This window comes from Phragmites australis, chromosome 20, assembly GCF_958298935.1.
Source record: "Phragmites australis chromosome 20, lpPhrAust1.1, whole genome shotgun sequence".
NCBI lineage: Eukaryota > Viridiplantae > Streptophyta > Magnoliopsida > Poales > Poaceae > Phragmites > Phragmites australis.
In genome coordinates, this window is record NC_084940.1 from 1,262,464 (window position 1) to 1,277,682 (window position 15,219).

A 15,219-nucleotide genomic window follows, 5' to 3' on the forward strand; every position below is an offset into this window, starting at 1 on the left:
ATTAATCCTCTGTCAGCCAGTCTGTATCTCTTCCCGCAACAGAGGAGATGGAGGCTCCGAGGCCTGAGTCGAGGTGCAAGGTGACCAAGAGGGCCGGACGGGCCAATCCAAGGGTTTATGGGCCCGAGTGGCTTTTGTAACGTTTGTGTGGGCTTGACCCGTGAGTGATGGCGGGAGTGTGTCTCGGTTGGGTATTAGAGCGCGCGAGGAACTCCGGTGGAAACAGGCTGTAACAGATAACCACAACTATTCTTCCTCCTCAAGATGAACTTGTCGATCGCCATGTCCGGGCGGCTCGGCTAGCTACTCCCTTCCTCTCCCAAGCTTCCTTCCTGCCTATCCTTCCTCTCCACTACCGTGCGCTGACATCCTGGTATCAGAGACAACGATCCCGTGCGCTGGATTCTCACGACCACTTTACTCGGTTCCAGAGGAAGCTGGGCGCCATGGATCCCACCATGAAGATCCTCCTCGATGAGATGAAGAGCCTGAAGCAAACCGTCGAGAAGCAGCTCACCGAGTCCGATCTGAAGCATGAGGAGCGGTTCAAGCAATTGGACGAACACTTGGCGACGCTGGGTCTCTGGAAGCTGCAGATCGATGATTGGAAGCCTCAAATCGATGCAACAGTGGGCGATTTGAAGATGGAGATTTTGGTGATTCGCAAGCACCTTGATCGGGTTCTGCTCGAGCAAGATTATCCTTCCCCGGGTCTGCTCGTAGCACCGGAGATGACCGCGGCTGCCTCACCTGCCGAGCAAACGGTTGTCGGCCCCGTCGGGCATCGCAGCGACGCACATCACCGGGAGCGTGGGTTTGGGTGTGTTACCACCCTTTCTCATTTCCCGGTCAAGGGTACGCATGATTTGCACCATTCCAAGCCTTTTGCTGATGATTTGCATTCCTCGGGCCGCATGGGTAGTCATCCTTTCCACGCTCCTCAGTTCACATCTTCAAATCATCATGGCAAAATCCCTAAAATCCACTTCCCAGCGTTCGATGGTAGTAATCCTAAGCTGTGGAAGTCGCGTTGTGAGGATTATTTTGATCTATACAATGTTTCTCCAGAAATTTTGATCAAAGTGTCTTCTATGCATTTCACTGGCGCGGCTGCACGCTGGCTTCAATCTGTTGAACGCCGCATTCGTCATATTGCTTGGGAGGAGTTTTGTCTTATCCTGCTTGATCATTTTGGTAGGGATCAACATGATAGTCTGATTAGACGACTCTTTCACATTAAACAAGTGGGTTCAGTGGCCGATTACATAGATCAGTTTTCTGAGCTTGTTGATCAACTCACTGCATATGACTCGGTCACCGATCCTCGTTATTACACTATGAGATTCATAGATGGATTGAGGGATGATATTAAATCCATTGTACTTGTTTAGTGCCCAAACGACCTCGATACTGCTTGTGTTCTTGCTTCTCTGCAGGAAGAGGTGGCCGATAATGCTCGCAAGAAAGAATATCGCAAGCCGGATTTCTGTGCTCCAAAGTCTATGCAAAGAGGCCCTCATCCCTTGCCTTTACCACCAAGCAGTACCATACATCGTGCTTCAGTCCTACCGGACGATAAGAAGGTCTCTGAACACACAAGGTCCCTATCCATTGAAGAAAAGATGACCAATCTCAGAGCATATCGCAAGGCCAAGGGCCTGCGTCATACCTGTGGTGAACGTTGGCATAGAGAGCATAAATGTGCTAATACAGTCCAGCTCCATGCTCTTCAGGACATTCTTGAGTTATTTCTAGCAGAAGATGATGCTCATTCAGAAGTCCAGATGTTACCGGACAGTGAACACCCCCAACTTATGGCTCTCTCTAATGCAGCATTGTCTGGTAAGGAAACCCCTTGCACTCTAAAACTCCACGGCTCAATTTAGAACCATGACTTGCTTGTTTTGATTGATTCTGGGAGTTCACACTCTTTCCTCAGTACTGCTATTGCATCTCTACTTCCTGGGGTTTCTCATATGACCTGTCCATTACAAGTACAAGCAGCCAATGGAGGAGTCATTCAGTGTCTTTCTGAATTGTCACATGTGGATTGGTCCATGCAAGGGTACAAGTTTCATTCCACACTGAAAGTCATCCCATTGCATACTTATGACTTAATAGTAGGCATGGATTGGTTGGAAGCTTTTTCTCCCATGAAAGTGAATTGGAAACAAAAATGGATGTCTATACCCTACCATGGTTCTTTCATTATCTTGCAGGGATTGATACCCACTCCCCCAGAATGTACTTTCATTGAGCTCTGTCACATATCAGCCACTCAAGCTTCTTCAGAACAGACAACCATACCAGTCCAGATCCAAGATTTATTGTCTAAATTCTCTGCAGTATTTGCTAATATTGATACATACCCTCCAAGTAGGACATGTGATCATCACATACCTCTCATTCCTGGTGCAAGACTAGTCACCATCAGACCTTATAGGTATGCCCCTGCCTTGAAAGATGAAATAGAGAAACAAGTTGCTGACATGCTTCAATCTGGCATTATTCAGCCGAGTTCCAGTGCATTCTCTTCTCCTGTACTGCTAGTTAAGAAAAAAGACGAATCATGGCGTTTCTGTGTGGATTATAGGCATCTCAATGCTCTCACTCTCAAGGGCAAATATCCCATTCCAGTAATAGATGAATTTTTGGATGAATTGGCCTCATCAAGTTGGTTCTCTAATCTTGACTTGCGTGCTGGTTATCACCAAATCAGATTGGCACCAGGTGAGGAACATAAAACTGCTTTTCAGACTCATTTTGGCCAATTTGAATTTAGGGTCATGGTTTTGGACTTGCTGGAGCCCCAAACACCTTCCAAGGAGCTATGAATACTACCTTAGCACCATTGCTTAGAAAATGTGTTCTTGTCTTTTTTGATGACATCCTCATTTATAGTAAAACTTTTGAGGATCACATTTTCCACCTCAGACTGGTCTTGCAGTTGCTGTCCAAGGATCAATGGTTAGTGAAACGCTCTAAATGCTCTTTTGCTCAAAGAAGTATTGCATACCTTGGTCATGTCATTTCTGAACAGGGTGTGGCAACAGACCCCTCCAAAATTGCTGCGATCAAGAACTGGGCCATTCCTTGTGATGTTAAACAATTAAGAAGCTTTTTGGGGTTGGCAGGTTACTATCGAAAGTTTGTCAAACATTTTTCCATCATCAGCAAGCCTCTCACTGATTTACTTAAGAAGAATACACTATTTCATTGGACATCTGATCATTATACAACATTTGCTACCCTCAAGCAGTCACTGGTGGATGCTCCTGTTTTGGCTCTTCCAGATTTCAGCAAGCAGTTTCAACTTGAAACTGATGCTAGTGATAAAGGGGTTGGAGCTGTGTTACTACAGTCAGGACATCCTTTGGCTTTCATTAGCAAAGCTTTAGGACCTAAAACAAGTGGACTTTCAACTTATGAGAAAGAATATTTGGCCATCTTGGTAGCAGTTGAACAATGGAGATCCTATTTGCAGCTAGCTGAATTCATCATCTTTACTGACCAAAAAAGTCTCACTCACCTCACCGATCAAAGGCTTCACACTCATTGGCAGCATAAAGTCTTTACTAAATTAATTGGCTTGCAATACAAAATTGTATATAAACAAGGCAGTGATAATAGAGTAGCTGATGCTCTCTCAAGGCATCCCAATCCACCTGATCAGCTCATGAGTATTTCTACTAGCCAACCAACTTGGTTAACTTTGGTTGTTGAGGGTTACAGTCAGGATTCCAAAACACAACAGATCATTGCTTCCATATTGGTAGATCCTAATGCTATACCTCACTTCACTTACAAGGAAGGCATCTTGAGATATAAGAATAGAATTTGGCTTGGCAATAATCCTACATTGCAGAATCAAATACTCTCAGCTTTGCACAATTCTGCAGTAGGGGGACATTCCGGTTTCCCCGTGACTTATAGGAAACTGAAGCAGCTCTTTGCATGGAAAGGTATGAAATCTGCTACTCACACCTTTGTGCAGTCTTGTCTAATCTGCCAGCAAGCCAAGTCTGAGAGAACCAAATATCCTGGTTTATTAGAGCCTTTACCTGTACCTAAGGGTGCTTGGCATACCATTTCCATGGATTTTATTGAAGGATTGCCTCGGTCTGGTTCTACCAATTGCATTTTAGTCATTGTTGATAAATTCTCCAAATATGGCCATTTCATCCCATTGTTGCACCCATTTACAGTTTCAACTGTTGCCCATGCTTTTATCAACAATGTTTACAAACTTCATGGCCTGCCTTGTGCTATAATTTATGATCGAGACCGCATTTTTACAAGCAAATTTTGGCAAGAGCTCTTTAAATTGGTTGATGTCCAGTTGCACATGAGCTCCTCTTACCACCCACAATCTGATGGACAAACCAAGCGTGTGAACCAGTGCATTGAGACCTTCTTGAGATGTTTTGTGCACACATGCCCTTCACAATGGAGTAAGTGGCTCCCTCTCTCTGAGTATTGGTACAACACAAGTCATCACTCTGCTATCAAGCATTCGCCATTTGAGGTGTCATATGGACACAAACCTAGACACTTCGGTCTTGACTCTTCTATGGTGTGCACTTCATCAGAACTTACTCAGTGGTTGTCTGAGCGCCACAATATGCAGTTTGTAATCCAACAACATCTGGCTCGAGCTCAGGAAAGAATGAAGAAACAGGCTGACAAGAAGAGAACTGAGCGTATATTTCAAGTGGATGATCTGGTATTTCTCAAATTACATCCATACATTCAGTCCTCCTTAGTCAATAGAGCCTGTCAGAAGCTATCCTTGAAATATTATGGACCATTTCGCATTTTGGAGAAGATTGGTCCGGTTGCTTATAAATTAGAGCTGCCTTCTACTTCATCAATTCATCCGGTGTTCCATGTATCGCAGCTCAAGAAGGTCATCGGCAACCACAAGGTATACTCTACATTGCCTGACAAATCTGTGAAGTTTCAGGTTCTGGAGGCCGTTCTACAGCGTCGCATCATCAGGCGCAGTGACAAAGCTATAGCACAATCGTTGGTCAAATGGACGGGCCGACCAGCAGAGGATTCTTCATGGGAGGACACGGAGGCTCTGCATCAAGCCTTTCCTCACGCTCCTGCTTGGGGACAAGCAACCACTCAAGCCCGAGGGAGTGTCAGCCAGTCTGTATCTCTTCCCGCATCAGAGGAGATGGAGGCTCCGAGGCATGAGTCGAGGCGCAAGGTGACCAAGAGGACCGGACGGGCCAATCCAAGGGTTTATGGGCCCGAGTGGCTTTGTAACGTTTGTGTGGGCTTGACCCGTGAGTGATGGCGGGAGTGTGTCTTGGTTGGGTATTAGAGCGCGCGAGGAACTCCGGTGGAAACAGGCTGTAACAGATAACCACAACTATTCTTCCTCCTCAAGATGAACTTGCCGATCGCCATGTCCGGGCGGCTTGGCTAGCTACTCCCTTCCTCTGCCAAGCTTCCTTCCTGCCTATCCTTCCTCTCCACTACCGTGCGCTGACATCCTCGCCAATAGCGCGGCGCCTGACGTCCCGACGAAGCTCCAGTGTTGGCGCCGCGCGCGTAAGATCAGTGTGCACCACCTCCTGACTCCTGAGCCCAGCGAGCGTGCAGGCCTATTGCGCCGTGAGGGAGGCGGAGGCGATGGATAGAACGATGAAGCACGCACGATGGAATGGGCCGGGGTCGCACGGCTGAGTGAGCTCCTTGGCGGCTCCGTCCACAAAGTGGCCGGGCGGCTCGTGCTCGGGGTGCGCGCCCCGGTGGCGAGGCGTGGCGCCCGAATGTGGACGGGGGTGGTCGTTGTTTCATTCGCCGGCCAACCCTTGGGAGAAGGAGACAGTTGCAGCGTCCGGAGGGCTCTGAATCGACGCTGGGTGCCACGGCCGTGCATGTGTACGTAAGTCCGGCACCCGTTTCTTGGCACGCCTTACCGATCGAACTCCACTGCCCAAGTGCCCATGGCTGATTGTGAACCCCAGCTCCCGCCGGGCAGTCACGCGCGCGCTGCACGCACGGCACTGCGTGCTGCTCGCCATCAAAGCCGAGCGCACGTCCTCCTCTCCCGACCGCTCGCTGTCTCAGTCTCTTCCTGCAGCCCGTGTCCTTGTCGCACGTCTGCTCCGTCGCCATGGCCCGTGGGTGACGTATATGTGATGTTTTTCTTTGAAGAAATCCTTGCAGCAATGAGTGTCCGGTGACGGCGACGGGCGCCACATCACGCCGAATATATTTGCAATGTCTCGAACTATTAGTGTTTTTTATTCCAGTACGTATGGGTTAAATGTTTTGGTGGGATAAATTTATTATCATTTTAGTAGTTTAGATAGTTTGGACTAATTTATAAGTATTTGTTTTCGAAATATAGTATATTTGGATTAATCCTTTTGCATAAAATAAGGATGAAAATGTAAAAGATGTGCTACACGTATGCTGGTCTGCCTCACAGGTGGAGTAGGCTGTAAATGGATTTTAAAGGCGAGATGTTACAGATAGTATCAAAGTCAACTCTCGCTACACGAGTGCATGCGTGTCAGCCTGTGAAGGGGACATGGCATGACCACGGCACGGAAGGGAGATCCTGTGTATTTGTTTGCCGTGTACACGATAAGCTGACGAGGGCGTTAGCTCTGAAGAGGAGAGAGTGTAATACCTCGACCCATTAATATTTTTGGTTTTAGTTAGATAGGTAGAGGTTAATTTATAAACTTTTGCGTTATAAACATAGCACCTTCAAATTAATATATATATATATATATATATAGGAAAACTAGTATGTACTCCTGGGTGTATGTACTCTCACCTCTCATATACCACTTTTACACATGTGTTATACTTCTTTATCACTTTAAATATACTTCATTAGTAATTATAAGATACTATAATGCAAATCCCACGAATTTTTTTATGAAATTCCATGATTTTTTATCATAATTTGTGTATATACTTCTTTTATATATAAAAAAGAGTATATAGCAAAAATGAAAGGCTAACATTGAATTTTTTTCATACAACTCATATTGGAGTATCTTAGAATTAGTATTAGAGTATACTAAAAATGATAAAAGAGTATAAAGTGTTTGTTTAGGTGGTATATTGTATGTGGGAGTACATACTCCTAGAAGTATAGAATATGTGTCATATATATATATATATATATATATATATATATATATATATATATATAACATGAATTTCACCTCTCCCGTCGCCCTTCCCCGCCGGATCTCCCCCACGGTGTACTTCCTCATCTGGCTCCTCCGCCTCCTCCACACTCCGGTGAGAACTCCAAATCCAATAGGCTCTCCAATCGTAGTACCTAGTGAACTTGCTCAGATTAGTTGTTCATGTGCATAAGAAGAAGGCAGGGCGTGTACTTCATTGAATTTGCGCGTGTACGAACCAATTGGTACTTGAAAGGGAGTTGCTTATAATATAATTCCGTTAGCCCATGGCCAGAAGCAACTGGCTAAGCAGTGCCTGATTGCTGGTCTGCTCGATTTGCAGCATCTCATGTGGCACCCATTTGTTTGTGTCTTCCTGAAATTTCCTGCCGGCCTTCAACCAGCTGCAGACTCATTGTTTCATTGCTGTGCCTGTGAGTGCAAGGGTTGTGCTTGGCAAATAGTTTGGAGTCTGAGCAAATCCTGAGCTGATGCTGGCAAAATTGGCTTGAGCATTTGCAGGCCCCGGGCTGCCATACATTAACAATGATTTTGCTTTTAACCTTAGATTCTTAGTAAAACATTTTGACAACATGGCCATTTGTTTTTATACAATAGCTCTACTTTCCCTTACTTTAATTTGTATCATCAGACAACCTTCCCTTTCTTCACCTTCGTACAGAAGCTTATCTTCTGCCCGTGACTCGTGAGTGCTAATTTGTGATTGTATGATGTACATCTATTTAACATTTATATAACTTTCAAAAAATGCAAACAAAAGGTAACACTGGATTTTTAGTGTAGGTGCTAGATTGCCAGGTTCCTGCTAGATAGATTGCAGCCTTGCAAGAGTAGAAATTGTGTAATAGCAATTTTCTGAAATGGCGGCTGAACCGTGCCAACCAATTCATTCAGATTTAGAATGTGTACAATTTCCCTTTTCCCTTCTACCTATGCTGGACTACCTCACATACAATGGTACAATATATGACATTGGGATCTGCAAACAGCAAATTGCTGGCTGACTAGACCCATAGATGGCGCCACACAGCTTGTATAATGGCATGGCATCGCCATGGAGCTCAAGAATGCATTCTCAACCTCTTCTGATGCAGTTCTTCGAAGCAAGCACATCACAGACTCCATCACCGTGGCATCAGATGGCAATGTGATCCGGCCATCGTCACTCTGTGAGTCCAAACTCCTCTTGAGACATCCTCAGGAGCTCACTGAAGACTGTCGTGCCAAGGTACACCAATGGCACCTCGAACCGCCTCCCATCGGCGGTGTACATGGCGCAGTGGCCTTTGTCTGCCACTGCTGTGGAGCATCCTTCAGCTTCTTCTGATGATTTCATGCTCAACCGCTTCCTTCCAATGGCTGCCATCCTTTGCCACTTCTTTGTGAGTTGAGCAATTCTCTTTGCACTGATGATGGCTGGTTCTGTTTTGCTGGAATGTGGAATCTGAAAACTCTGCTTTGAGTTGGACTGCTTTTGTTTTGTTTGTGGATGAAGTGTGATGGTTTTGGGAGGCCGCTTAAGTTGGCTTGTGCAGAATCCAGTGTGTGAGAGAAGCTGGTGGCAGATAATTTCTGTTTCTCAAAAGTTGCTGAAGAATCTTTGGCAGCATTTCTCTTATGAAGAAAAGTTCAAATAGAAGCAGGGCCAAATTGTCGAAGGAAAAGAATTGGATTTTTTATTTATATATTTTAAAATCCAAAAATTGCAAATATATACGTCCGTTTTGAAATTTTGCAACTCTATACGTCCAAAAATTATAAAAAAAATTTATGGTGTAGAGAATGCTATAATCTTGCGCTCTAATTTTTTTAACCCAGACAATTATTTGTACAATGAGAAAAAAAACAAGTCCAGCAGTGGTAAAACATCATGTCTTGTAGAACTGCAGAGAATCAGACAAATAAATTTCTGCCTTAGGAGGTGAAGACCTTCAGTTTATAAATGAGTTTAAGCTTGATAGTGTTGTCAATAAATATATCAAGGCAAGATCTTGAGTTTTTCGTTGTCTATACTTTGCACGCCCATCATCTGCAAAACCAAGGCCAGTGTTGCAATTTCTTTCTCAAGCATGTACTTGCACTGAATTAATTCTTATTACAAATTACTTCTTTTACTAGGAGTTTGCGTCAACTGTCTAGGCTATTTGTATGATATGCCTGAGCTGGGTTGTGGGATTTCCATGTTTTAAGCAATCATTATAATGCCATTTATATAATTTGATCCTATCGGTTAACCCCTGGAAAACGATCCTTCTTCAAGTCACTGCTGGCATCTCTACTCTGCTTTTTGCATGCATACTTTTCTTTTGCCCAAAATAGGCTTTGTTTCCAGTTGCAGTGACCATGGATATTTCCATTAGTTTCACCCATTCTAATATCTTTTTTTACTGTAGAGTGGTAAATCTTGCTTGGGGGAGATAATCTACCGATACATAACAGCTGAACAATTCTCACCGGAATGCCTCCTAGATTGCTTGGATCTGTCCTCTGAGCACCACACACTTGAAGTAGCAAACATAATTGAAGCTTCCATCCATGTTTGGAGATTGAAAGGCCAAAAGAAATCAACACCTCGTGCGAAATCAAAGAAATCTTGGGGTGGAAAAGTGAAGGATCTTATTGGAGATAAGGAAAAGAGCCACACTTTGTCCGATCAGAAACATACTAGTACTTGTGTTGTTATAACTAGTCTTTTTTTTTTAATTCCACTAATCAAAATACCCTCCTTGTTTCTTGCATATCTTTTTCAGGATGTTGGGCAGTCCATACTTGAAAGTTACTCGAGGGTTCTGGAGAGCTTGGCATTTAACATAATCGCGAGAATTGATGATGTGATTTATGTTGGTTTTTACTATTTTTTGTTCCTAGCGTCGTGTATGATGCTGGTCGTTCGCGTAGAGACTTCTATGTATAAATCTGGGCAGCTGTGTGGACGTTTGTTTGGGGCGGCCCTCGGTACTGCGTAGATAGCTTTTGGAGCTGTGTATTTTTTTTATCTGGCAGCCTGCGTTTTGTCTCATCGGTGAAAACTGTTTGTAATTTCGTTACTGTCTGGTAATGAAATTCGGGGAGACCCCATTCCGGAAAAATGTTGATGATGCGACAAAGAAGTCTGCTGCTGCCGAGTCTGTTTCGATCTTCAATCGTGGCATATGTGTACCACTTTCTGCTCCTCCACTCCAGTTACAGGCAGTCCTGGAAGGGTACAGTCCCCATTAAGGAAAAGCAGTTTGGGGAAACAAGAAATTAAAGTTGAAAAGCTCTTTTCTGGTGATCTAGAGAAGGTCTGGACATATGCCGGAAACCTGAGCGCTAGGAAAGACGTAGGAGATGCTCCTGAGAGGGACTGAAGGGCGGTGAAGATCAACAGATATAAACAAATCCTGTTGTGGTCAGTAGCTAGATTTTCCCTGTACAGAAGCAGCATGAGCCATTTTTTGTGCTTTCTTAGCAAGCTGATGATTGTGCATTGTTGGACTATATTTTTGTCATGACTTAATACAAGGCCTATTACTAATGGCGCTGCATGTATGAAACATCAACTGGAGGTAGTTTGGTCGGAATCGATCGCTCGGCTGAATGATGATGGAGTATCACGTCAGACCACTAGCCTCTTACAAATACTCTCAAAATAAGATAAGTAATACATGTACGTGGGCATCTAGAAGAATATATATACAAGGAAACTAGTTTGGCAGGTCTTAGCCCAATAATCTTTCGGCCTTATCAAGCTTGCGGCCCATTTTAATTAAATACAAATATATATACACGTATGTATACGATGACCTTACATGTTGCCGGTATACGTGTGTTCCAGAAGCTTCCAGGAAAAACTCTACGCTTGCCTCGCGCATCTGAATAACAGTTTGTCAAATGACGTTCCTTATTTTGAGCAAGTTAAATGAGCCACATGCATACAGTCTGATAATTGTTCACGTCAAATAAAAAAAGGCTAGACACATTCATGCATGCATGCAGTGGTTAGCAGCTCAACGTCATGGAGCCATGCACGCGTAGTAGAACCTTCCAACAGGTCCAATAGCCTTTCAGCCTTCTCAAACTTGAGGCACATGCTAAATACGAATACGTATATATGCACGCGCAGTAGAAGCTTCCAACAACCTGCTTCAGATTCTACACGTCAACAAGGGCTCATGTTCTCGTATTGGAGATAAGGCTGGTGCTAGCTTGTATGTATGAGTTTAAACCCAAAGCTAGATAAGGCTGCTCGGCGAGGAATGACTCCCAGATATCTCGCAAGGAACGGTCGTCGCTGTTTCGTCCTTAGCCCAACGGAAACGGCGACCGAGTATATCGCACGGTGACGCGCTCGCCAACAGATACGTGATGGCGCTCGCGGCTCGCCTCAACTCGGCTAAGGGATCCCTGCTTGCCCTAGAGGCTGGCTATAAAAGGGCCCCTGTTCCCTTACGTGGGGGAAGGCTTTTGTTTTTGAAAAAAGGAGGCGGAAGCTCTGCTTTTCCATCTACAATTCACACGCACACGCTCGCAGATACACACATCGAATCACCACTCGCCATTCACACACAACCACACCAATCACTACTCCATCCACGAACATCACCAATACTTGGAGATCGTCCTAGCCACTGCAAACAAGCTGGGCAGGATCGCTGCCCCGGGGGACGTCTACATTGCCCAGCGCTCCATCTTCATCATGCCAAGGACTTTGTTCCATGGTGAGTAATTTGCACGGCGCCGCCGGCATATTGGTAGGAATCGGTATATGATCCGTGGGTCTGTGGTAGAGACAGATGGTTTGAAAGGTGGTACGATAGTGGGGATCGGCTTATGATCCTTGGGTTGGCGGTACTGATGGCTGGAAGGCGGCTGTCGGAGGATTAACTCTTATCGCAGGGATCCCGAGAGACCCTTTTTAGAGATTCGGCCGGGGGGATGATCCTGAATAAGTTCGTCGGAGAAATAAATGGAAGTGGATGTAGATGCGACGACCGGTGGTGGGGGATGATTGACCTAGTGCAAAGAGGAATAAATGCACCGGAGTTTAGACAGGTTCGGGCCGCACGGGGGCGTAATACCCTACTCCTGTATGTATGAATTAACTGTCCTGAGGGAAATCCCCGGAGGATGTATCTGGTTACAAGAATATCGTGTCTAACTAAAAGCTTGAGGCTCTTTGTTTCTCGGCAGAAGCTCTGCTCAGGCTAGCTCACAATGTCTTCGTTTGTTGGCTTGGTTCGTTGCGGGGTTCGTCTTCTCTGTTTTTCCTCCTCTCCGCCTTCCTCCTTGTCCCTCCGGTGTGTCGACTCTTTTATGCATTCGTCGGCTACGACATACCCCGAACGAGAAGGAAGGGGCACAAGTTCCAAGACGCTACGACTGAGAAAGGCGTCATCATTTCCTCTGGGCAAAGTGATAGGGGCGGTGGAAAAAAGCGCGGCGCGCGTCTGGTCACTCATCACTGTGGACGCTCTGTCAACGGGCGCCGTTGAGAGGGTCCACCGGGCAGCAACAGAGGCACCCGGCGTGCCCGTCCTGTCTTGTTCATCTGCTACGGCAGGGCGGTAGGCGGAACACCTTGATCCTGACAATGCTATCTCAGGACCCAACGGGAGATACGGGACGGGACCCGCGCAATTAATAGCCCCACGCCCCTCCGCCAAAGCATGGCAGGAGCTGACGCTGCGGCGGGAGCAGTTGGATATGTCAGGCCACGCGTGCCCATTTAATGCGGCCTTGGACTTCTGACGGGCAGACACTTCATCGGTGGGCCCCTCGGGGGCCTCCCTGGGTCGTCGGAGAACCGAGTGCTCGGGGGTACCGTTGACCTCCCCGGGCACTCTCTCCCGAGCACTCTCGCACGTACCTTCAGGGAACCGAGTGCTCGGGGGCTGCCACGTGCAACCCCGAGCACTCTCTCCCGAGCACTTTTGCACTGACCCTTTGGGGAACCGAGTGCTCGGGGGCTGCCACGTGCAGCCCCGAGCACTCTCTCCCGGAATCTAGCTCTTCTGATCGTCGGGGGACTAGGGTGCTCGGGGGCGACCGGGCACCTCCCCGAGCACTTTCTCCCCGGTACTTGGACTCTGCGGGCCATCGGGGAACTGGGGTGCTCGGAGACCAGAGGCCGTGGCCCCGAGCACCTTCTCCCGGAACTCAGATTTTCCTCATCCCGTAGGAGGGACCTCGCGGGATGGTGACGCGTGACGGACGGCTGGCCTGGCCTCGGGACTCAGGGACCCCCGGTTCCTGATACACCGACAGTAGCCCCCGGGCCCATTTGCAGGCGATGGCACGGAGACTGCGGATGGGCCCTTCGTCGCGGACGAGGCCGAGGCTGGCGTGGACGCTACATGGCAGGCTTTCAAGAGGTGGCCCTTTAGACCCGGGCCTCTGGTGCGGCCCAGCGGGGAGATGAGTAGACGCGCGTCCATACAACTCCCGAAGGGCATGACAATGGTACGGGAGGCACGCGCGGCTGCCCCGTAGATCGAGAAAAATACGCCTGGCAGCCGCTGACGCCGCACGATCGGCGGGAGATTCGCCTGGTAGTTGCGTCGATCGAGGAAACCGTCCCGCCGAGCGAACCGTTGGCCGGCAACGTTTGAATTCTGAAATATAAAAAGGGGGAGGGGATCAATCCGCCCCCCTCTTTATGCCTTCTTGCGATCTTGCTCTTGTCTCCTTCGTGCTCCGGAGCCCTTAGAAACCTTTCAGGCGATCGGAGCGCTTCTCCTCCTTCCTCTCCACCACCAGACAATCTCCGCTCCCGCCGAGATGCCAAGAGCCAGAGGAGGCCGTCGTGACAGGACTCCGGACAGCGTGCTGCCGGAGTCTCGTCTGAAGAATGAAGAGGCGGCGGCCAAAATCAGGAAGCTGCTGGTCCCCGAGAGGCAGGAGGGAGCCGCGGTGGTGACGCCGGCGAACTTTCCGCCGGCGACGACCATTCCCGGGCGGATCGTTTTGTTCACTTCTTTCGTGGCGGCGGGGTTGGTGCCGCCGTTTTCAACTTTCTTCCTCCAAGTCCTCGACACCTACGGCATCCAACTAGTGCACTTGAGCCCCAACTCTGTCGTGGTGCTGGTGGTGTTCGCGCACCTCTGCGAGATGTTCGTGGGGGTGGTGCCTTCGGTGACGCTTCTCCGACATTTCTTCATCCTGCGGCCGGCCAGGAAGAAGAGGGGGTACTCCACGGTGGACGTCGCGGGGTGCTGTAATCTTCGGCTGCGAGACGGCTTGGGGGAGCAGTACATCCCCCAGGTGCTGCGCAGTAAGTGGGAGGAGTGGCGGCGGGACTGGTTCTTCGTCGACGTCGACCCCCACGATCGCCTCACTCTCCCGGAAGCAGCGGCGGAGCCCCGGAAGTCGACATGGGAGGCGCCGCTGCCGGAGGACGCGAGGTTGGAGCCGGTGTTCGAGCGCATCGGATTCCTGCACGACTCCGGGCTGACGTCGGTGATGGTGGTGGCGGACTTCTTGCGCCGCCGCCTAGCGCCCCTGCGGGAGTGGAGCCGGCCGTGCTGGCTCTACACCGGGCCCGAAGACGTTACCCGGACCCAAATTGGCTCAAGCTGGGATCTGGGCCCAGCGGAGCTGAGAGGCATGACCCGAGTGGTGACCGGCGTGGAGGACACGAGCCGGGCGGTGCTCTCGTGGCCGGAGATGGTGCTCTGCGCTAACCCCGGGCGCGCGACGATCTTGGCGAAGCTGCCGGAATTCGACGCCCAGGGGCTCGTCAACCGGCCGAGGAGCCGGAGCCCCGAGGCCCCCGAGCTCCCTGGATTGGACGAGCTGGCCAGCGAGGAGACCGCGGGCAGCCCGGTGCGGGCCGGTGGTGGGGCCGCTGCGGGCAGCAGCCGCCGTACTGGAGAGGAGGGCACCGCCGACAGCGCAGCGGCGGCGGCGCCGGGGGATCGGGGGAAGCGCCCCCGAGTTTACATCCCAATGCCGGATTCCCCGCTGTCGCCATCAGCAGCGGCGGCGTTTTCGGTCCTGGAACCGCGCCTTGAGAGGATGGGGCCTTACCCGGCGCCTGGGAATCGCGCGGCGGCCC

At 48.7% G+C, this 15,219-nt stretch overlaps 2 pseudogenes; one reads left to right on the forward strand and one right to left on the reverse strand.

Annotated features, from left to right (window-relative positions):
• Positions 1 to 8,127: 8,127 nt before the first annotated feature.
• Positions 8,128 to 9,255, reverse strand: LOC133902300 (auxin-responsive protein SAUR36-like; annotated as a pseudogene).
• Positions 9,256 to 9,332: 77 nt separating this feature from the next.
• Positions 9,333 to 10,625, forward strand: LOC133902301 (rop guanine nucleotide exchange factor 1-like; annotated as a pseudogene).
• The last annotated feature ends 4,594 nt before the right edge of the window (positions 10,626 to 15,219 follow it).